Genomic DNA, 25,165 nt, shown 5'->3' with positions numbered 1-25,165 from the left:
GTTTTAACATGCTATCAAAGCCTGTTACGTATACCCTGTTTTATATTGGATGTTAACTATCGTATTGTGGACCACTGAATTTAATTATATGTTTTAACTTTTACAATTAACTATTAAAATTGATTCTGATCTTTTAACCATGTCTGGTCCCTCCCCCACCTGAGTTATAGTTTTTACACTCTAGCATCTGCATACTCGCTTTGTCTCTTAACATACATTGTCAACATCTTGTAACATCTCACACCCTATTGTACACATATGGGATTCCCGAAGGAAATTCTTACTAACCAGGAAACCCCCTTCATATCCAAAGTATTATCTGAATGAAAAGCATTTCTGCAAGTAGACATGCCTTAAACCTATTTAAAAAAAGGTAGCAGGCGCTCCTCTCCAGAAAGAACATGGCATGATAACCTGTTCTAAGATGAGAGTTTGCAGCACACGCTTTTTGCTCACTGTACCTTTCACAGATGGGAAATATCCATTTGCATATCTGGAGGGACCAGACATGTTCCGCCCACATGGTCAGTCCAGCACCGAAATGCTATGGCAATTCCTCTCTGAACAAGAGTACCAAAAGCAATCACTGAAGAGAAAGTTTCACGGAGACCCAAACAATTGCTCTGTTACATTGCATTCAGTAGCATCTTTGCTGAGGAAAATAAATCTGAAGGTTTGCACAAATGCAAGAAGGCAAACATTGACAGCTGTTCTGGGGTAAATAAATCCAAAAGCTAATGCAAATTCTTTATATGTTGTGTCTTGACTGTCGTGTAGCCGAAGAGTTCTCTGTCCACAAGTGCCGCAAAGAGAGAATCAAAGTCACTCTCTGTGCCGCCTTTGAGGCCACAGGTGGGAGATGTTCTTTCCGGAACTGCGGTACTCGTGGAACCCCGAACCACTGTAAAGGAAACACCGGTTAAGTGTCAAGCCAAAACAGTATCAACAACCAATCAACAAGTAAGTGGAACGGTCTTACCAAAAAGGTGTCTGTGGAGTGGCAGTTTAACCTATGGGAAGGTTCCGAGACCCAGCAAGGCTGTTCTTCCAGAATGTAATTATCCCAGCAAGGTTGCAAATGCCAGGCCCACCTGATGCCAGAATCCGCACAAGAAGGGCGGAACGTAGTAAGAGTCCGTGAAGCAGTCCGTGGTCGTAATAATGATCCAAAAGCAAGTACCAAAGCCAAGGGTTATCCGTTGCCAGTCCATGAAACAAATCCGAGGTCAAGATCCAAAAGGATGTGAAACAAAAGGGATGTAGCGTTGTGCAGGAATCCGAAGAAACAGCTGTGAAGCACCGAATCCCCGCAACAGAGCCGTTTAAATACTGGCGCTGCTAATTCCTCCCAGTCACATGACCTGCGAGCGCATCACGTGAGTGTAGTCCAGAAACACGTGAGCGGAAGGCGGCAGTCATGTGACGCGGAAGAAGTCGGTCTAGCAGCCGCCACGGAAGACGCCAGGGAGGTAGACGTCTCCCCGTGCAAAGAGCATGCAGACCCAATCTTTGTGGCAGTCGGCGCCGTGGCAACTGGGGTGAAGAGACAACCTGTGAGTCCTGGAACCGGGCAAGAGGGCGAGGGGTGTTCAGGGCACGGGGATGAAGAATGGGACCCCCAGAGGGAGTGGAGTGTGTGACAGAGCCCCCCCCCAAAGGCCCACGGCCCCGTGGGCATGAGGGATGGTCCCTATGAAACCGTGCCACCAAACGGGGAGCCTGGACATCAGTAGCCGAGACCCAGGACCGCTCCTCGGGGCCATACCCGGACCAATCAACAAGGTACTGGAGACGCCCCCTAGAGACACGGGAACCCAGAATGGCAGAGACCTCAAAAACATCCGGAGTGGATAGAGACACCGGGGCCCCAGGAGAGCGAAGCCGTGTGGGAGCGGGACAGGGCTTGAGCAGAGAAACGTGGAAAACAGGGTGAAGCCGCCAGGAACCTGGGAGAGTAAGTCGATAAGACATAGGGTTGATAACACGAGTAATCGTATAGGGACCCACAAAGTGAGGTAGAAGCTTGTGACAACCCACCAAGTGCAGATGTCGGGTGGATAACCAAACGCGGGATCCCACAGTATACAACGGGGCTATCACCCGTTTCCTGTCCGCCTGCGCCTTCATGGACGCCTGGGCTTCGACAAGATGAGTCGACACCCGAGCGTGGATGAAGGCCAGGTCCCTAACACATGCAAGGGCAGCTGGATTGGCAGAAGTAGGCAAATCCGTGAAGGGCAAAACACGAGGGTGCTGACCATAAAGTACGGAGAACGGGGAGAAACCAGTGGAAGAATGGACAGCGTTGTTGTACGTGAATTCCGCAAGATGTAGTACGCTCAACCAGGAAGACTGCAGCTGTAGGGTCAGACAACGTAAGTACTGCTCCAGCGTCTGGTTCAGTCGTCCGTCTCAGGGTGATATGCTGAGGAGAAACGAACGTCCATCCCGAGCAGCCTAGTCAGGGCCCGCCAGAAACGTGAAGTGAATTGTGAACCCCTGTCCGAGATGAGAACCGAGGGAAGCCCGAAAAGACAAAAGACGTTCTCAAAGAACAACCGGGCCAGTGTAGGTGCCGAAGGAATGCCCTTACAAGGGATAAAACGAGCCATCTTAGAAAAGGAATTGATGACCACCCACAAGGTATCGAAGCCCCGGATCCGGGGTAGGTCAGTGACGAAATCCATGGTCAAGGTGTGCCACGGTTTGGGAGGAACAGGTAAAGGAAGTAAGAGACCCACAGGGCGACCCCTACGGTGCTTACACTGTGCGCAAACCGCACATGCTTTGACGTAAGATTCAACATCCTTTCTCATAGACGGCCACCAGCACCACCTTCTCAGCAGCGCCAAAGTGCGTTTCTGCCCAGGATGACCATGAACCGGGGCGTCGTGAGACCATTCCAAAGCCATATTGCGGGTGTCTACTGTAGGCATGAATAGACGATCAGAAACAAAGGGGAGACCATCGTGAACCACCAAATCCCAATCGGACAACTGGCCTGGGTGTGAAGTAACCCAACCCCGTATCGCATCAAGTAAGGGCAGAGTTGGAGTACACAAACAAACCACCTTGCCGACGTCCAGAAGGGTGTCTGGAAACGTCAGCAAGGCCACTCCCCCAGGGGAACGCGACAAGGCATCGGCTTTGCCATGGGTATTACCCGGGCGATGTTTGACCACAAAGTCGAAGGTCGCAAAGAAGAGATGCCACCTGACCTGCCTGCTGTTGATACACTTCAGAGAAGTCAGGTCTTGTAAATTCTGGTGATCAGAGTAAACCGTGACACGGTGCTTAGCACCCAAGAGGTGATGCCTCCAAACGCGGAAGGCATCCATGACCGCCAGTAGTTCCTTTTTGGTCACGGTATAGTGGGATTCGGCATCTGTGAATTTACGGGAATGGAAGGCCACAGGGTGAAGGCGACCAGAGGTAGGACAAGTCTGTGACAATACAGCACCTAGAGCAAAGGATGAAGCATCAGCTTCCACTATGAATGGCAGTTCTGGGTCTGGGTGCTATAAGATGGGGGCAGTAGCGAATGCTGTCTTTAAAGCCTCGAAGGCCTGTTGATGTGTGTCCGTCCATAGAAAAGGTGTGCGAGGGCTAGTCAGATAAGTGAGGGGAGCCACCAAAGAAGAAAACCCAGAGATAAATCGCCTGTAAAAGTTAGCGAAACCAAGGAAAGACTGGAGTGCCTTCAATGAATCGGGGACCGGCCAATCCAGCACTGCGCGAACCTTGGAATTGTTCATGGCTAGCCCTCCCGACGAGATGTGAAAACCAAGAAATTCTACGGAATCGGCATGGAACTGGCACTTTTCGGGTTTGGCAAACAAGGAGTGCGTCCGTAGGCGAGACAATACTTCCCTGACGTGCTGTACGTGGTCCTTCATGGTCTGGGAGAATATCAGGATGTCATCCAAATAGACCACCACAAAAACGTCCAGGATGTCAGAAAAGATATCGTTCATGAACCTCTGGAACGTGGCCGGAGCGTTGCACAAACCGAACGGCATGACCGTATACTCATACAAGCCATAGCGAGTACAAAAAGCGGTCTTCCATTCGTCCCCGGAACGCACACGGACTAGATTGTAGGCACCGCAGAGGTCTAATTTGGTAAAGACAGTAGCATGTGTGAGACGGTCCAATAGGGGCGTGATTAGTGGAATGGGGTAGCGGTCTTTCTTGGTGATGGCATTGAGTCTGCGATAGTCCACACAAGGCCGTAAGTCACCCTCCTTCTTGGGGACAAAGAAAATGGGACTCGCCGCCGGGGATGTAGAAGGACATATCTGGCCCAGACGGAGGGACTTTTGAATGTACTCTTTGAGGGCTAGATCTTCAGTAGGAGACAAGGAGTAGATACGACCTGTGGGGATAGTGCTGTCCGGAACCAAGTCTATTGGGCAGTCGTACGGGCGATGTGGCGGTAAAACTTCTGATGAACCATGGTCGAACACTTCTAGATAGTCTTGATATTTGGTCGGAATGAGTGTGGAGACCAGTCCAACCGTGTGGTGTTCTGTGGAGGGGGCAAGGGAATCCTCTAGAGATAATTGAGCCATGACCCCGAATGCTTGGGCGGGTGTCTCAATAGTGGTGGCTGCGGTTAGACAGAAATGTTGACAGAGGTCGGATTCGAAATGCACCGAACCCTCTTTCCAGTCAATTAAGGGGTTGTACTCCCGTAGCCAAGGTATTCCCAAAATTACACCGAACTGGGGCATTGAGATGAGATCGAAACTCAGGGTCTCCCTGTGTATAGCCTGTATGGTCAAGAGCATCGGGGCGGTCTGCTGTCTGATTGGTCCGGAAACCAGAGCAGTCCCATCCACTGCCTGTACTGGTTCCGGCCGGGTTTTGGCTAGCAGAGGTAGGTTCAGGGTTTGGGCCAGTGTGATGTCCATATAATTACCTGTAGCCCCGGAATCTATAATAATCGTAACTGGGTGTGAGATGTCAGGTGTGGGTTGTAGAATGGCCTGCACATATATGGGTCTGATGCAGCCGAAAGCAAACACAGGGTTCGGGGTATGACAGGGAGCGCTCAACCCGGTCCCCAAGTCTAGGGTCGAGCACTCCGAAAACCTGATGGTTTTAGCTTGGGGCGACGAGGACACTCCTTCACGTAATGGCCAGGTAGACCACAATAATAGCAAGCATTGTCCACCCTCCTACATTCCCTTTCTATGGGTGTGATCGGGCTCCTGATGCCCCCGATTTGCATGGGTTCGGAACTGGTGTTTGAGGGGGACGAGGTGGAAGGAGATGGGACATTGGTGTGCAGGAGACTGGCCTCAGCCCTAAGTTCAGAACGTCTGGCATCCAATTGCAGAGTTAAATCAACTAGATCATGGTAAGAGGTCGGTAATGAGGGAACAACCACAAGGGCATCCTTCATGGCGTTGTTTAAGCCGCGATAATACACAACGGCTTTTTTAGATTCAGGCCAGGAAGTCTCGGCTGCAAGCTGATTGAACTTAGTAATGTATTCGATCAAAGACCCTCTACCCTGCCCCAGATCCAGGAGTTCCAGGTCTCGGGACTGGACCTTATGGCGCGTATCGAACACTTGTGACATCTCAGTGACCAACAAATCAAAGTCGTAAAGGGCAGGGTTGTTGTTTTCCAGGAGTGGATTGGCCCAAGCAGCAGCAGTGCCTGCTAAATGAGAAAGAGTAAAAGCTGCCTTAGAGGTGGAGTCTGGAAAAGCCATGGGTCTACACAAAAAATGCAATTTGCATTGATTCAAGAAGGTTCTAAACTTGCCGGGATCCCCATGATATCTCTCAGGGGCAGCCAAAGGAAAAGGAGAGGGCAGTACTACGGGGACGGGGTTAGGAAGGGGTGGGACGGGAGGTTGGACGGGCGAGGGGCCTGGTGGGGTATCCCCAAACTCAGCATCTGAGGGTAGAGGATGTCTAGCACTCTGGATGGTATCCAAGCGTTGGTGAATGGCTGTATTAGCTGCGGCCATGTCCGCACGTAACACGGTTATGGCCTGAACCATAGTGGTCAAGGGGTCATCCGCAGCTCCCTCCATAGCTACACGACAGGATGGCTTCACAGTCTGTTGTGTCTTGACTGTCGTGTAGCCGAAGAGTCCTCTGTCCACAAGTGCCGCACAGAGAGAATCAAAGTCACTCTCTGTGCCGCCTTTGAGGCCACAGGTGGGAGATGTTCTTTCCGGAACTGCGGTACTCGTGGAACCCCGAACCACTGTAAAGGAAACACCGGTTAAGTGTCAAGCCAAAACAGTATCAACAACCAATAAACAAGTAAGTGGAACGGTCTTACCAAAAAGGTGTCTGTGGAGTGGCGGTTTAACCTATGGGAAGGTTCCGAGACCCAGCAAGGCTGTTCTTCCAGAATGTAATTATCCCAGCAAGGTTGCAAATGCCAGGCCCACCTGATGCTATAATCCGCACAAGAAGGGCGGAACGTAGTAAGAGTCCGTGAAGCAGTCCGTGGTCGTAATAATGATCCAAAAGCAAGTACCAAAGCCAAGGGTTATCCGTTGCCAGTCCGTGAAACAAATCCGAGGTCAAGATCCAAAAGGGTGTGAAACAAAAGGGTTGTAGCGCCGTACAGGAATCCGAAGAAACAGCTGTGAAGCACTGAATCCCTGCAACAGAGCCGTTTAAATACTGGCGCTGCTAATTCCTCCCAGTCACATGACCCGCGGGCGCATCACGTGAGTGTAGTCCAGAAACACGTGAGCGGAAGGCAGCGGTTATGTGACGCGGAAGAAGTCGGTCTAGCAGCCATCACGGAAGACGCCAGGGAGGTAGACGTCTCCACGTGCAAAGAGCATGCCGACCCAATCTTTGTGGCAGTCGGCGCTGTGGCAACTGGGGCGAAGAGACAACCTGTGAGTCCCGGAACCGGGCAAGAGGGCGAGGAGTGTTCGGGGCACGGGGATGAAGAATGGGACCCCCAGAGGGAGTGGAGTGCGTGACAATATATCAGCTTTTCCCTCTTGTCCAGAGGCAAAGAGAACAAACAAAGACACAGGTCAAATGTATTGAGCATTGTTCTCTCTCTCCAAAAACATTAAAGGAGAGGAAGTGTCACAATTCCCCATTGTAAGCCAATAACCAACACTTTCCCTGGCTTACTGTTAAGATGTAAGTGTAAGTTAAAACAAGTTAATAAAAATGTATTACCAGATCCTAGTTAAACATCGAGCTGCACTATGAGCTCATTAAGTTCTAAGAATGTTATTCTAAGAATGTGGATGAGAGACAGTAGAGACTGCAGGGAGAGAGCCATGTTGGCACTCGGCTCTCATAGGCCGCTGTCGCTGTAATGAAATAAATTACTGTTTCTTCATCACTGCTGCCTGGAGCCCTTATTTCCTCATTGGCGACGAGGATGGCTCTCAGCAGTGTCTCCCTACTCCTTTGAAGTCTCGTCATAGCGCGGCCTGCATTATTCCACACTCCCGTGCGACAGCGGACGCTGCAGGAAGGTCAGGAGGAGCGGAACAACAGGTCAGCAGGCGCGTCCCCTGGGGGGTAATCTTGCTTTCCCCATTACTGTATTGACTCTGTCTCAAAGCAACAGTGTTTACTTTCAAGGATCCCTAGCATTGACATTATCGTTGCTGAGCAACCTGCCCATGCAGTTCTGGCAAGTTTCAGGAGCCAGCCATTATGACATGTATCCATTCTGTGGATGAGCAGCCATCATGTTCCAATTCAGACTGATGTAAGGAGGATTGTGACATCATACACAAGGGATTGTACTCATACAAGACTGATCCCTTGTCTGCATAGCACAGCACTGTCACTGCTCAGTCTGTGCATCCACTGGGCATACTTGAACTGATCCAGAGTCTTTTGGTTGCATCCAGCAAGCCCACTCTTTACCACCTTTTTACCGCTTAAGACATGGCAGCTTCAATACCTCCACCAATGTAATTTTTGAATGAACCTGGACGCCCCCAAGTTAGGTGGGACAGGTGGAAAGACATGTTTGAAAACTACCTGGTGGCAATGGGAGGAGAGAGATTCAGCTCAACTCGCAAAAAGGCATTATTACTTCACAATCTTGGTGTGGAAGGCCGTGCAGTGTTTGATGGGTTAGGCAGTGCACAAGCTGGTGAAGCGGAGGACACAGATGAATATGCCCTTGCGATTAAACAACTCAAGGATCATTTTGAGCCTAAGAAAAATGTTACATTCGAGAGGCACAAGTTCTTTCAGCGTACGCAGGAGTCCTCAGAATCCGTGGAATCGTACATAGCCTCATTAAGAACATTAAGCCACTCCTGTGAATTCGAGCATCTAGCTGACTCATTAATTAGAGATCAGTTAGTGAGGTGCACAAATAATATTAGGATACAGGAGAAATTGTTGGCAAAAGACATGAAGTTGGATGAAGCAGTGGACCTAGCCAGAAGCATAGAACAAACCTCACAATATGTCAAAGAACTGAAGTCTGACAAACAGAGTACCCAAGCTGTGTGCGCAGTTGATCACAGGAAGAGACTTAATGTCAATACAAGCAGGAAAGGAACATGGGGTGCGAAGTGTACCAGATGTGGCAGTGTCAAGCATGGTCCGAATTACCCTTCGTGCCCAGCAAGGAATGCTGAATGTTTCAAGTGTAGGACCAGAGGAAATTTCGCTAATGTATGCAAGAGGTCATCAATAAATCTCTTAGAAACCAGAGACAACCAAGAAGAAGGTGCTCACTCAGCTTACAACATACAGGAGGTGTACTCCTCGCAAGACAACCCCAGACATGTCTTCGAGATTTCGACCATTGGAGGAGGAGACAGCAAAGGTCCAACAGATGTTTTTGTAATTGATGGTCAAGAAATACTCATGAAAGTTGACACATGTTCCCCATGGACCATCATTTATAAAGAGACATTTAAAGATGTTCTAAAAAAAGATGAATCAATGCTGGATCCACCAAGAATTCGGCCCTGCGGCTATGCGGAATCCCCTATTGAGATGCTGGGACAGTTTACTGCAAGTGTGCAATACAGAGGTGGAGAATGCATAGCTGACATTTTGGTTGCAAGAAAGGGAGCCTCCCTTTTAGGTTGGGAGGAACAAAGGAAGTTGAGAGTCAGGGTGCAAGCTAGCTCCACTGAGCCTGTCACCATTGCCGAGATTGATGATATGTGGTCAAGAGAGTTCCCAGAGGTCTTCACCGAAGGTCTGGGCAGACTCAAGAACTTCAAACACCATATTAGACTAAAGAAAGAAACTCAGCCTATTCATAAAGTGAGACATGTGCCGTTAAACATGAGAGCGCAACTACGCAGTGAACTCAATAACTTAGTAGATAAGGGTGTCATTGAACCTGTTGAGGACACAGAGTGGTTGTCCCCCATTGTTTTACTGGCCAAAAATAATGGTAAATTAAGAGTGTGTGTAGATTTGCGCAGTCTTAATCACAATATTCTGGTGGAGAGACATCCCCTACCCAACATTTCCGAGACACTCTCCACTCTTGGCGAACCCAAATTGTTCTCTGTCATTGATCTCTCTGCTGCCTATCACCAAGTTCCCCTTTCCCGAGAATCGCAACATCTCACTGCCTTTATCACACCTGAAGGCACTTATAAATACAATCGCATGCCATTTGGGTTGGCCTCGGCCGCATCTGTGTTCCAAAAGGTGATGGAGGAAGTGTTAAAAGGGTTGGAAAATGTTAAGGTGTTTCAAGATGACATTCTGATTTTTGCAAGTAATGAGCATGAGCATGACAGAGTACTTAGGGCAGTACTATGCAGACTGAAAGAGGCTGGGTTAACGGTCCAAAGAAGCAAATGTAAAATAAGTGTTGAGGAAGTGGAGTATCTGGGACACAAAGTTTCGAAAGAAGGTATTTCTCCCAAAAAGTCACTCATAGAAAGCATTAGTAATTGTAGAAGGGGGGGAGTGTTGGTCAATGTCCAGAATTGTGAAATGTCCAGAATGCATGAAGGACAATGCACATGATAAACATGACAATGGTGAACATGACAATGGTGAATTTGCTAATAACAGTATCAGGGACTCTAGTGTCATAGATAAGTGCTCCAATGATGACAACAATTCAAGGTCTGCAGCAGAGACACATTCAAATAGAGTCAAGAACAAACCCGGCTGGTTTAATGATTATTATGTGGAGTAAACAGCTGTATGCACATAAGGGATGAGATGTGTTATGATGTAAGTGTAAGTTAAAACAAGTTCATAAAAATGTATTACCAGATCCTAGTTAAACATTGAGCTGCACTATGAGCTCATTAAGTTCTAAGAATGTTATTCTAAGAATGTGGATGAGAGACAGTAGAGACTGCAGGGAGAGAGCACTCGGCTCTCATAGGCCGCTGTCGCTGTAATGAAATAAATTACTGTTTCTTCATCACTGCTGCATGGAGCCCTTATTTCCTCACTTACCAGAGAATTTCTTTAGAAGGAAAACACATTCTGGACAAAGAGAAGCGCACTGAAAGTATCAGGCGGCCTCAGGAGAGATCCCAAGGGAGGGAGATGAATTCACCCATTCAGTAGAGACTATTATGAAGCCCAAAATGGTCATGGACTCGTATATAACTTTAGGCCAGTCACCTGAGCAACCCCCCAACCAGGAACATAGGGCGCAATCAGGGAACAGCATAACCCCCTTCATCCAGTTGCAACGTATTACCTTGAAGCCCATCTCCATGGAGGAGCAGGCACCAGACAAAAGGCAAAAAGCTGAAGCAGCCTTTGTCAGTCCTGGAAAGGTGCTAGAGGAAGGCAGATCCTGGGAGACCCAAAGTCAGGAGACGTGGCACTGACAATCAGTCCTGGAGACAGATGTTGTGATCACTCCTGCAGAGTCATCACTGATCCCCAGCTTGAAGTCTCCTCCAATGTGGCCAGGGGAAGACAGCTGCTACCTGATCCTGACCATGGGGTGGTATTCTGAAGGTGGATCACATGGGAGGAGATAGCTGTCAAGGCGGAGTGGTGACTCCAATAGGACAGAAGCAGTGTTCATCCCTTTCTTGTGAGGACGATCCCTTGATTCCAGAGTTTTTGATGGCATGTTGTCATTAATCAGAACCATTTAATTATAAAGACCTGAAAACTACTTTTGTTAAGCATTTCAAACAAAACTCTATTCATTCTTCAGATGTGCATAATAAGTCCCAGAAAGTCTCAAGTACTGAGACGAGGAAGAGGAGCAAGGAGTCAATGTGGAGAGAATGTGATACCAAGAACAACATGCAGTCTAGTTGTCAGGATCAAAGTCAGATGTGCGGGACATTTAAATGTGGACATCACCTGCGAGTATCAGATCGGAGAAGGAGGGAGGAGAGAAGCTGCAGAGTGCATGGAGCGGGAAGTAAACCCAGAGGCAGATGAAGACTCACGGAGATGAGCCATGGGGAGAGCAGGAAACGTTTGCCGATAAATGTTTGGACGCATTTAGGACTGGAAGAGAGGAACTCCAGTGAAGTCGTAGCGAGTGCCCTAGAAGGATCGCTGGAGGTGAACTGCACGCTGCGGGACTGAAGAAGATGCGGTCCTGTGGAGCGCCAATGGTCCATTAGCGAATTAATGAACGCCCACTTTGGGAACCGAAGGAGACTCTGCTAAAATAGGGTTGCCTGCCCAATGAAAACTCCTCGCTGTAGCTGCATGTCACATGTGAGTCAACCGAAAAGAGTGGGGGTCCCCGGGACGTGCCAACACGTTAATGAATATTTGGGAAGCATTTGTTAATACTGACCATGTGAAACTGAAAAGCAAGGGCAAACGTGGTACAATTCTTCTAATATGAGATATCAGATGGGAGAAACCTGAAACCAGCATTGCCATAAATCAAAAGACATTACAAAAGAAACATAAGGGCAAAAGTGTACACTTCTCATGATATGAGCTGTCAGTTGGAGGAACCTGCAACCAGCATTGCCATAAGCCAAGAGACATTACAGAAGAAACAAAAGGGAAACAGTTGTACACCTCCTAATATGAGATGTCAATTTGCGGAAACCTGTAACAAGCATTGCCAGGAGCCAAGAGATATTGAAAGAAAGGTTGACAGACAGAGCTTGAACAAACCCTCCTATATGGGATGTCAGTATGGGGGAAGTTGGAACAAAACTGTATCTTTGAAGAAGTGTAACTGTATTATATCTAAGATGAATGTGAATGTTAAAAAGAGACCCGATAAGAGCATCAGTTAGAGAAGCTTTTTGGGAAGAGATACCTGGCAGGAGAGTACACTAGGGGATCTTCTGCATAAGCCGAAAGGGAGATATTCCTGGCAGGGGAGTAAACAAGGATATCAAGATATTTGAGAAGTTTCCTGGCAGCAGAGTATACCAGGATACCCATTTTGAACTGGTGTGTTAAAGAGAAACGTTGTCATATCAAGTTGTTTAAATTGAACATTTTGTCAACCAGAGAATTAGAAAAGACTTGCCTTTTGCCATACTTCAACCAATATTGGAAAATATAATCTGTTTTGCCATCCTGAAAAAACTAGGAGAGACTTTCTCTTTGTTGCATTCCAACCAGGATTGTGGAAGAGACATTTGTTTTGCCATCCTGAGGAAAGTATTAGGTGAAAGAGACATGTTCATTGCCTTTAATAGACTATTGTTGAAACAGAACATGTTGAACAATTTTCTTGAAACACTTCAGGGGACGGGAGCCAACCCCCGGACACAGGGATTATTTTGTTGGAGTCATATGTTAAAGTTTTTACACATTTCTGTTGAATTGAAATTAGAAACATTTACCTTTGATTGTGTATGTTAGTGTGAGGGTCTGATTTATTTTGGACACAAGGACAGCCTGCTTTAGTTTTAGTTTCATAGGAAGGGACATTTGCTTTAGGATATGAAAAGTTAGGCCTTTATCCAAACCTCTTTCTGTTAATAAAATGGCTGACGTTGAGAATATTACCACTTTGTATCCACCTCGCATTTCTGAGTTCAGTCAGAGTATTTGGCAGCAAATCGACAGGACAGAGGAGAGCTTGTCTAAGGAAATTATCAGACTGTGGGTAGCCTGGACCAGAAAGGGTCCAATTAAAAGTGCAACAGTGAGATGATGCAGGAAGAGGGGTGAGAGGTTTGAGTCGATTTGATGTTTAGACAGTGCTAACTACCCTAAGGCATCGAAGCACATATAAGTATTGAGGAAGTATGGATGAAATACGGGGAAGAAGAGGGAAGGAAAAGGAAAGTAAAGAAACGGGAAACGGGGAACCAGCAGGGAACAGTGAGCAACTTCAATGAAAAAAAGATTCTTTTATTTCTGGCTGAAGATACTAAGGTCTTCTGTGGAACTAGTCTTTTCTGGTGGAGCATTGCACAACCAGGGAGCCTGAATAGCACATGAACTGCCAAATGATTATACAATTAGAGAAGTGTCACAGCATAGAAGGAGTGAGTGTAATAAAAAGAGAGTCACTAAAGGATGAGGGTGCCAGCTTGTGGGGGAAAAAAGTATCATCTGGGAAGGAAGTGAAAATGTCAAAGAGAAGGGGGATCTAACACATACAAGGAAAATAGGGGCGAGTAGTTGGAAACAAAGTGAAAAGGATACTAACTTGGAGGGAGAATTAAAATATCCCATCTGGGAAATAGAAAAGTGAGCAAAACAGAAATGGACTCTAAGGTTTACGGAAAAGAGCGCAATGTATTGCTTGCGGAGATGGGAAGAAATATCTTGTGTAGGGAGAGAAGGGTACCACCTTGGAGAAGGGAGTGAGAGGTACCAGCTGGGAAGCAGGAGAAGGAGTCCTAAAACAAAAGTGGGGGGACTCATTAACATACCAATTGAATATTTCGTCACAAGAAATTAGCATATCAAGGTGCCCTGTGAAAAAAGTGGGGGGCTCTATCAACCCGTGCGTACCCTTGACTTGAGGCCTGCGCCAGAGGGAGACAATAGTGGGGAGACCATGGGAGACAGAGTGATATAAAGGCGGTGATAGAGAGGAAGGAATTTACAGGAGAGAGTTCTATAGAAAGAGAAGCGGCAGCAGGAGAGGGTTATTGGCACTAGCAGACCAGGAGAGACAGCCTGGAAAGAGGGGGCACTGATGACTGGGAAAGTAAGAACAGTTACTGGAGTAGTGAAACACCTTTAGTGGGGTATACTGTCATACAATCGAGGAACAGGAGAGAGGGATCCACACAAGGTCAGGGAGGTTCCTGAGAGGTGCGTTGGCTCAGGTGAAAGTGTGGGAGAGGGAGAAGGATCAAGGCAGTAACAATACATGGGGTCAGGAGGAAGAGAATAGTAAGGGGAAATGGAAGACAGGAAGCCCTGGTAAGCATATAAGAGGAGCAATAGGAACAAGGCCAGCTTCACCATACAACACAATCATGGCCAGCAAGGCCTTCCTGCAAGCAATGCCATGAATGAAGACAGAGAAAGAGTCTGAGAAGGCAAAGGTCTGGCAGGCCTTCAAAAAACCTCTCTGCCTGACAGCCTTGGAAACAAGGCAGAAACATATTTGTATGACCAGGAGAGAGCGACAGGCAAAAGCCACCCACCTTACGGGTTCAGCAGAAGAGGAGACAGACTTGTGTAAATACATTAGTTTGGACACTACAGACTTTTTTGTTGAACTTTGGGGATTCTGGTTACTATGTTTTGCCATAGTTGTTGACCTTTTCTGAACACTAGACATTGCTTTGTAGAAAACCTCTTTGACATAAATGAGTGGAAGGCCTGCTCTCTGCGTCTTTTGGTTAGGTAACCCCGTGGCCCGAATACTTACTTTAGGGACACACTCTTGCAGCATTATTCATCTCCTTAGCCTCATCAACATTTCATCATGATACTCTCAATATTTCGTTTTGGCCATCATCCTGACACTTTTAGTATTCGATTTGAGAAGCATCTTCACAATGTCTATATTCTGCGCAATTGTAAATAACACACATGAAACGTTTATTTGGTTGCCAGTCTATTTTTCAGGTGATGTGGTGGCAAGCTCACAGTCGACATAGAGGGATCTCACCGCAGAGGGCCAAGAAGTCCCATACAGAGGTATTCCAGAGTTTCTCCAAACCACACAAGACAGACTTCAATTGATATGTAACCTGGGCCAACAACATCTGCACATCAGCCTGAATAAGTTGAAACACTATGAGCGAGAAGCCTAATGGAGGCGGTTCACTGTGGCAATCGTGCCTTGGTATTTCTTCTGACTTCAGATAAGAAACATGTGACGACTCTGCTGATGTGTTTGCTAAGCGGCCCAGCCGGGCACACCATTTTGTATATCGAATGAAGATCCCACCATGAAAATCAGGGTCTGAGCCTGTCCACTAACCAGCTTGTCTGAAGGCTGCGGAGGATGTTGTAAAGAAGTTGATGGACACACACATCATTGAAACTTCATGGAGCCATTGGTCCTCCCTGATCGTCCTATTGCCTAAACCTGATGGGATTGGTGTTTTGCAGAGATTTTAGGAAGGCGAACACGATCTCTCACTTTGACGCCTACCCAATGGCAAGAATTAATGAGAGGATCGGTCCAGCTAAATATATCTTGACACTTGACGCTCTACAAAAAAGGTATTGGCCATTGGTATTAAAGCCATTTAAAACTTGAGTTTGGTTTCGAAAGGACTTTTTGTCTTAATAAAACATTATTTTTACCTGGATTTGTGTGCGTTCTTTTTGTGAACCCCACTCACCCACTTGACATGCATTTGGCTAAAATCAGTCAGTAAGTGGTTGCCTGATTGCTTGAGATGTGTCCCAGCTTACTCTTGAAGGGAGGAGGATTGCTTGTCGGTTGGTTGTTACATTGACCAAACAGTCACTAGAAAGGTACATCTGGGATTTCCCAGTCGAGTGGAATGTGCACACGGCAAATGAGTTGAGCACCCTAAGGGAAAATCAGGTTTGTGGGCAGTCCCTCCGAGTGTCATACTTGCATGGCTATGTACTGAGGGACAGGGGCAGTATGAGGGAATTGTGTAATATTCTAATCATATATTGCGATATAATATCTGGGGGTGCAGCTGCTGCACATCTCTGGGTTCCTGTACAGGAGGCTAAGTGTGTAACATGACTGTCACCACATAAGGATCTGACATGCTTGTTGCTTTTATTAACATGTAATGCCACAGTAAGGCCACCTCACTGCACTGAGGGTGAGGAGCCTGGTAGGGGCCTTTGAGACTAGAAGTCAACAATGTAAGCAGCATTACACAAAAAGGTCTGCCATTCAGAGCCCTCCGCTCCGAACAGCCAGTTTTATAGCAGGGCTACATGGTGGCCCAGAAGACACTTTTGTTTTAGTGTGGCCTTCAGTATGCAGGTTCCCTACTGTGAATAGTGCTCCAAGGCTGCTGCCGGAGCAGTCATTGTGCCATGCCAGCAAACCTATGGTAATTTCTGGGATGTTCTGATTACTCATCTCCGCTGGTAATAATCTGCTTATATACAATACCATGTAACCACTTTCCTGAGCTGCAGTTCTCTACTTAGCTAAACAGGCGTGAGTAGGGTGAACCTAGATCACTTTTGCAAAACAACTCACTTTATAGGACTACACGCTCTTTGGACAGCACTGAACTGAACCACTAAAATTGCAGTAGGGTGAGAGACGAAGAGAGGAAACAAGTACAGGGAGGTGCGCGCAAACCAACATTTGCATGCCACATGTACTTGTCCACCATCCCTAAATAAGCTGTGGCCTGGGAGGGGTTGGAAAATTCCACTGAATCACTGGGAAGTGAATTTTCTGTGTGTAGCAGGATTTCCAATTAGTCTGGAGATGGGAGACAGGCAGGACAGTCTTCAGGCCCAAAGTGGAGGAAATGGGAATAAAACACAAAAAAATCTATAGCAAAATGAACTTACTGGCACGAAAAGTGTTGATCTGCACAGCTGTTACACTTGGAACACTGGCAGGATTGAATTAAAACCCATCAAAACGCAAATTGATTTGCTCCAAAACGAACTCCCAATACCTTGCAAGAATCATGGGCTGTGGATGAGGCTTGGAAATTCTCCATAAACTATTTAAAAACACATGTGTGATTGCATCTGTGGAAACACAATTACGTTGCTCCACAATGGACTACCAGACTGGGCACTTTTCCAGCAGCAGGAGAAATGAGGTTGTGGGAAGTCTATACATCCGACAACCCGGATAACACAAAAATGGTCTGCTTCCAAAAATGGTGTGCGTCAAGGCTGACTTTCGAACAAGGTGGAGAAGGGGTGACGTTAGCCGATGTTACGTGGCATCTATTGCCGTGTACTGGCCCTTTAAGGGAAGGACATGGCATGGGAATACGTCACGCGGGAAGTGACGCGTAGAGCGGAGTTATGGGATAGTTCAGTTCCTGTATGTAGGAATAAAGAAAGGTACACATCCACGCTGGCTCCTCCGTTCATTATTGGCCGCGTATGACGGATAACAACTGGCGACGAGGATCCATCCCAGCCAGCAGTCCTCCTTGCAGCACGGGTGATCCCACCATGTGGCTGCTCAGCTGATGGCGATCCCGCTGTCGTCCTCCTTGTGCTCGCGGGTGATCCCACCGCGTGGCACGGATCCAGCGCAGAGGCACGAGAAAAGAAACATGTGAGCCTGCAGCGATCCCGCTACCCGGCTCCCCCTCCAGATCGGCATGAAAAGAGCTGCGCCGCCCTCCTCCAAAAAATAGGGGACCCTCAAGGAACGGAAAAAAACAAAAAAAATTTTTTTTTTTATTTCTTCCTCCTTCTCTCACATTGCAAAATAAAAGAAGAGGAAGCAGAAGGGTAGCACTGGCGAACCTACCCCTGGCCAAACGGCCCATGAAGAGGCCAGCACGCCCCAACAAAGCTACAGTGCCGCACCTCCAATGAGAGCACGAGACACTAACACGCTGCCAACAAAAAAACGTTTCCAGACCAGCCTTCTGATCAACCATCAAGATGAGCAATACGCCCAACACATCAACCACTCCAGCGGACCAGAGCACACCACCAGCGGCGCCAGTCACCAGATCCACAGCCACAGCATGGCGCATGCCCCCCCCTTCTCCATGATGCCTCAAGCTGACAAGGGAGCGAGGTGGGTTGAATGGCTAGAGGACTTTAACAATTTCATCGCGGCTGCCAGAGAAGAAACCTCTCCTCGACTGTGCAGCATGTTCATCAACACGGCGGGAAATGAGATAAAAACCCTCATCAAGACCATTCCCCCGGCGGAACTCACTGATTTTGCAAGCCTCATCACAGCCCTAAATAAAAGACTTGTCATTGCTCCCAACAGGGATTATGAAAGATATATCTTTAATCAGTGCACGCAACGCACAGAAGAAACAGTGGACAAATTCATCGTGAGACTCAGGATAAAGGATGCACATTGTCAGTTTGACGCATTCTCACTAGACGAAACCATCCGACTACGAGTGATCGAGGGATGCGTCTCGCCTGCTTTGAAGAAGCAACTACTCAAGAAACCCGTCACTATCGACGAGGTGAGTGCGATGGCGCGGATACTCGAGAGAGTGGAAAAACAAGCAACACACATGTCCAACACGGCTGCCACTAAACAAGACAAAAGCGACCTCACCGCAGCGGTACAAGGGTCCAACAACAGGAACAACGAAAGGACCGGGAGTTTCGGCGCCGCGGCGACCCCGAGAATGCAGAGACAATGTTACAGATGCGGAATGACATTCCCGCACGCGGGCTCATGCCCGGCCCTCACACAAAGGTGTGGAAACTGTGGGAGGGAAGGACACTTTCAAATCGTATGCAGAGAAGGTAGACCTTTTCCTACGGTTCGCTCCCCCAGCAATCCCTCATTCAGACCAGCTCAATGATCAAATCAGTCATACCAAAATCGCCCTTACCAACCCGGTCCACGAAGATACGTCAGGATGGTGGAAGAAGTATATCCCGAAGAAGAATATCAGCGATACGAGACACTGGAACCCGAGCCGCAGATACAAGATGAATATGACGGATCACCCCCATCCAGGCAAGTGTCATACACTGTGCCTCAAGGCTACACAGACTATGATGGCAGACAATATGATCCGTATAATCAAGATGAATTCGTTAACCTCATAATAGATGAAGAAGTGGCGCGGGAAGCACCCAGGATACAAGTCGAGATCTGCAACCAACGATTCTGCTTCTTGATCGACTCTGGAGCAACGGTTAACATCATGTGTGAAAAGGAATTCCAACAGTTACTCAACAGGCCCGCGCTCACCCAGACCACCTCCAAAATTTACCAATGGGGCGCCGACACACCCCTATGCTGCACTGGGTCATTCAAAAGACGCCTCACATTTGGGGGCAGAACCACCAACACCATAATCCACGTCATCAGGAGCCCGACGAAAGGCCGATTCCTGTTGAGCTACAAAACAGCATCACAGCTGGGCCTGATCAACATACTGGTCCAGGAAGGTGATCTCATCAACTCTACTGAACCGCAAACACCACAACCAGCTCAAATATGCCAGATCAAGGGGCTCCAAAGCCCGCCGTCCTAACAAAAGATGACATCATAAAGGAATTTCCCGACATTTGCCGTGGCCTAGGCAAGCTGAACGGCCCGCCCATCAAGCTACACATAAATCCAGACGTTCACCCAGTGCCACAACACCCATGGCGAGTGGGATTCCACCTACAGGAAGCCGTCTCGAAAGAACTACATCAACTCTTAAAGGATGACATTATTGAACCGGCAACTGGGCCCACTCCATGGGTGTCCCCTCTCGTAATCGTATCGAAGGAAGGCAGCCGAATCAGGCTATGTGTGGACATGCTGGTGGCCAACACGGCCATACAAAGGGAACGCCACCCTGGTCCAAAAATTGAGGACATGATAGTCCAACTGAACCAGGCAGTCCTGTTCTCGAAACTGGACCTCAACCAGGGATACCACCAGTTGGTTCTTCACCCGGACTCGCGACCAATCACCACATTCGCGTCCCACGAGGGACTGTTCCGTTACAAAAGACTCAACTTTGGAATATCCTCCGCGGCTGAAGTCTTCCACAAGACAGTTCGGCAAATCATTCGACCCATCAAAGGGACATTAAACTACAGTGATGATAGTCTTGTTTTTGGGAAGATTCGGCAGGAACATGATGAGGCACTAAGGGCCACATGAGGAGTGTTACAAAAGGCAGGTCTGACCCTCAATGTAGAGAAATGCCGGTTTGGGAAAAGCCAAACTCAAGTTTTTCGGACACATCTTCTCGGCCGACGGGATGACTCCTGACCCTGACAAAGTTGCCACCATCCTCCATATGGAAAATCCCAACCAGGCGGCGGACCACAGATCGTTCCTGGGCATGGCTGGGTACTGTGCTCGCTACATACCGCAATTTGTCACCATCACAGAACCACTGAGACGCCTGTTACAAAAGGATGTCCCCTTCACTGGACGGAGGAGTGCCAAGGAGCATTTGATGACATCAAACACACCCTGGCGGAGGCCAGGAAGCTCGCATACTTCGATCCGGAATGGCATACCGAAATCGTGGTCAATGCCAGCCCCGTGGGATTAGGCGCAATCCTCGCCCAGACCAGTGGCCAGGACACATACCCACGCCATGTGGTCGCCTACGCCAGCAGAGCTCTGGCTCCTCCAGAGTCGGCTTACTCACAGGCAGAAAAAGAGAGTCTGGCAACCGTCTGGGCCTGTGAACATTTCCATCACTTTGTCATTGGCAAGAAATGTACCCTCATCACGGACCACCAGGCTCTCCTGTCTCTGTTTGGCAACCCGCGGACCAAGATGCCCCTCAGGATCGAGAGGTGGGGAATACGCCTGCAAGAATATGACTTTGAAATAATCCACAGACCAGGGGGTGAGAACAACCCAGCTGATTGTCTTTCACGACACTCTGTTGGCATTCCGGCCCAGAGAAAGGGAGATGCAGAATACATCAGTTACGTTACCGCAAACGCCCTGCCTCCGGCCATGTCCATTGACATGGTAGCCGCAGCCTCCGCAGCCGACCCATCTATGGCCCTAGCCATCAGTCTGACACGCAACAACAAGTGGAAAGATTTTAGGAGAGCGATTCAGGCCCATCCGGGAGCCAGTTGTGACAAGCTTGAGAGACTGGCAAGAGTAAACGCGGAACTGGCAGTTCAAGATGACGTCATTCTACTAAGAGGATGCAAAATAGTCATTCCCAACACCTTACGAGCGGAAGTCATCAAAACGGCTCACGAAGGTCACAGAGGAACAGAAAACACGAAGAGGTTGCTGCAGTGCCATGTGTGGTTCCCGTTCATGGACAATATGGTCGACAGGTGGGTACGCAATTGCATAGCTTGCCAATGCACCTCCAGACCGGAGCCACCAAACCCACTCAGGATAACTACAATCCCGGACCACCCGTGGGAACGAGTCGCAACAGACTTCTATGGTCCGACAGAAGCTGGAGACTATCTGCTGCTCCTTATCGATAAACATTCTCGCTTCCCCATAGTGAAGCGAGTGAAATCCACAGCGTTTGCGCACGTTGCAGCAACGTTTGATGAAGTCATCAGTGAGTGGGGGATCCCTGACACGATAAAATCGGACAATGGGCCGCCGTTCAGTGGCCATCAATTTGGGGTGTTCCCAAAGCATATGGGGTTTCGACATCAGAAGGTATCCCCGAGATGGCCCCAGGCAAATGGCATGGCCGAAAGGTTCATGGCCTCCATCAAAAAGACCATGCAAAGAGCACGCCTCGAAGGGGCTGACCCCCACCAGGCGTTGTGCAGAATGCTGAGGGATTACTGGAACACGCCCCATGAAGCCACCAACAAAACCCCAGCAGAGCTCATGGTAAAGTACAGAGTAAAAACCAGAGTTATAAATAATCCAGCGTTGAGGCCAAAACCAGACCCAGAGATCACTCAAAGGGATGAAGCAAGGAAAGAAAAGGCACGTGAACAGACGGACCAAAGGAGAAGAGCACAACCCAAAGACTTTCAGATAGGCGACGATGTCTGGGTGCAGCAAGCAGTACGCAAAAAGACAGACCCGTTATTCTCGCCAGAGCCGCTCCAAGTCATAGCTGTAAAAGGGACCATGATAACAGCCGCGAATGACGAGAAAGAAGTGACAAGGAACAGCTCGCTGTTCAAGCATGCTGTGAGAGGAACGGAAGAAGAGCCACCACCCATCGATCCAGATCCAGAAGAGAGTGACACGCGAGATGAAGACACTGCGTCAACCAAGTCCCGCATCCCCGGTTGACGGCCACCACAGCCAATTGTCGCGAGGACGACCACAAAGGACAATTAAGAAGCCTCCCAGGTTAGTGGAGGAGTTTTGAAAGTTAAAAAGTCCCTGAAGTTGTTGATACAAAGACAATCACGTCTTATAGTTGTAAGGACATTTGTCCGGGGGTGTTGTTGCCGTGTACTGGCCCTTTAAGGGAAGGACATGATATGGGAATACGTCACGCGGGAAGTGACGCGTAGAGGGGGAATGGGGAGTTATGGGATAGTTCAGTTCCTGTATGTAGGAATAAAGAAAGGTACACATCCACGTTGGCGCCTCTGTTCATTATTGGCCACGTATGAGGGATAACAGCATCCGTCAAGCGCGTCACTGCCATTGCTATTGCCTCCAAGATCTGAGTCAGTCTATACCGACATTACACAATCAAGCAGCTTATAACATGGGTGAGGAGATGCAAATGTGCATGACCCACTCAGTTAATCTAGTGACGCTGTGCCCAAAAAATGAGGCATGCGTGGTGAGTTCAGATCGTATTGTATTGGCCATTTGTAAAGCACAGCATTCGCCCAGGGGCATCTTGGTGCTAAAAACCCAGCATGAAGCAAAATCGGCAAAAAGGCCAAACATTATTTTAAAATAAATGTTTTCAGAGAACGTCGAAACAAAAAATAGTTCTCTGTAACACGAAGTGGGGAAGGAAGTTTGTTCCAAAGTGGAGCAGCTACAACTGAAAAGGCTCGAACTCCCTCCCCTCCCCCCAACACGAGACAGTCTCAAATGCGTCAATTGAATGAAATGAGCCTATAACGAGCCAAGAGTGTGCCATGGAACATAAGGGCGAAATTGAGGCTGCACGTACTGTGCCCTCATAACAAAGAAGGCCCAATGTACTACGCACAGGAAATTAAATTGAATCCGTTTGGATAAAAGGAGCCAGAGTAGTTGACGAAGAACATGAGGTACATGGGCAGAAAAAGGAACACAAGTTACAACTTTAACTGCTGAATTCTGAAGAATTGGCAACAGACGTGTTAAGTGTAATGGCTGTGCTAAAAATAGGGAGTAATAGTAGCCTACTGTACTCAAAACCAAGAACGCCAACTCAGGTGCATGACACTGAGAAGGTAGAAAGTGTAAAACCGTACCGAGCATTTTGGGCCTCATCACAAGTTGGGCAGTATCCCGGCGGTAATTGCGCCGGGATACCGCCCAATGCAATTAGCGATACTGCTACTCGGTCCAGCACAATTTGCGCTAGATCACAAATAGTGGTAAGGTAGTAAATCCCAGCGCTTATAGCTCTGAAAAAGGGTGGAAAGAGGCCATATTTACTTCCAGCTAAAAGCTGGAGGTAAAAGTCCCACTTTCCGCCCAAGTAAATGCAGTGGTAATGGCGTTACTGCTGCATTTTACCGCTTTGCCCAACTCATGATGAGACCCTTTAAGTTTAAAATGCCCGCTTGACAAACAGAAGAAACATAGGTTTCAAGTGAGCGAGAAGCCAGTAGCTTGATACTTAAGTACTTCACCACAGGGAACGGAACAGGGAAAGGACCAATAGCAGAAGGCCAAAAAGTAGGGTTCAGAGGGACTAAGCTGAGGGAGGGCCAATCACCAGCACCTTCGCCTTGTCCCCATTCAGCTTACGTCAGTTGTCGCTAATCCAATAACCGACCACCTGCAAGCAGTTCCGTAGCTGAAACGCAGTATCAGGCTGAGCTAGGAATAGCATCAGAGGCCTTGGATGAGTCCAACCAGAGGTTGAATATAAGCATTAAATAGAATGGGGGGCAGAGAGGTGAATCACGTCAAGTTAACCCAGAGCAGCTGATTGAGGATGTGAGCTCTAAACAAAGCAAAATAGAGAAACACATTTAAAGGGGTAGTTCGGTCAGAAATGTTATTGGCCCAATCGAGGGGGCATCTATTTTAGATCATACATCGATCGTTCTTAAAACAAATTCCAATGCAACCTACCCATGTTTTTCTCAATTTAACACTTGTGAAATCGACGGGTTGGGTACCGCCATCTTGTGCTAATTTTATCCGTTGATCCATCGCCTAAGTTCAAGTGCCTCTGAGGTACTAATTCAGATCACCCGCCGCTAATGTTGACATCACTAGATGCTCATGTCCCATTTCACATTTCACAACGCCCATGCCATCACACAATGTTGGAGTTTGTTTTTCCTTCGTGTCAGTGTATTTCATTTCGAGTTTCCCTGACTTGTTACTGCTCTGTTCAGCTATCTGCCAAGTACGACACACTGAGAACTGGCACTTTCACTGCCTAAAATGAATGAACTCAGTAATTGCTTTTCGTTTCTTATATTATGGACAAATGTCTTTACCAAGCCATATTTAAACATGTGTCCTTGCAAACCTTTAAAATATGAGCCTATTAATCTTGTCTTTTCACAATGTGTTTTTTGCAACATGGCTGTTTCTTCGCTTGTCTTTCTTTAACATTCGATGATAATAGGAAACCTCTTTTCTTTACTGTATACAAACAAAACCAGTTTTTATTTACCTCACTCCTGATTATGTGCTTCTTCACTAATCAGGAACTATGGCAACAATTCAGCCCTACCTGTACAAGCCTGAATATTCAGAAGAGGAAGTCCCTGAAATAGAAGAAAGTCGAGACAATGTGGAATCAGATGAAAGTCATGAGGACCAATCACCGGAGCCTGAACTCAGTCTAATGGAACACGTTTCCAACTGGTGTACCTGCCATCGCTGTGAACTTATGTCTACTCTAGTGGGGAACTGCTGTTGAAGAGAGAACTATGGATGCTTGGCCTACATTACCGAGGAAGACGCACCACTGCTATGTGTTACCGAGCTGCATGAGTTCAGGGCCGCCTGCCTTACAAGATCTGTCTTGTGAATGATGATGGTCCTTATGCACGAACTTCGAGCTACAGTTCGGCCTTGTAATCCAAGTAACGAGTAAGTTCACTATATATATGTTGTGTGTTTG

The sequence above is a fragment of the Ambystoma mexicanum genome, chromosome 13 (genome assembly GCF_040938575.1).
Source record: "Ambystoma mexicanum isolate Mex_15411 chromosome 13, UKY_AmexF1_1, whole genome shotgun sequence".
Taxonomy (NCBI): Eukaryota; Metazoa; Chordata; class Amphibia; order Caudata; family Ambystomatidae; genus Ambystoma; species Ambystoma mexicanum.
Note: the sequence above shows the minus strand (reverse complement) of the source record.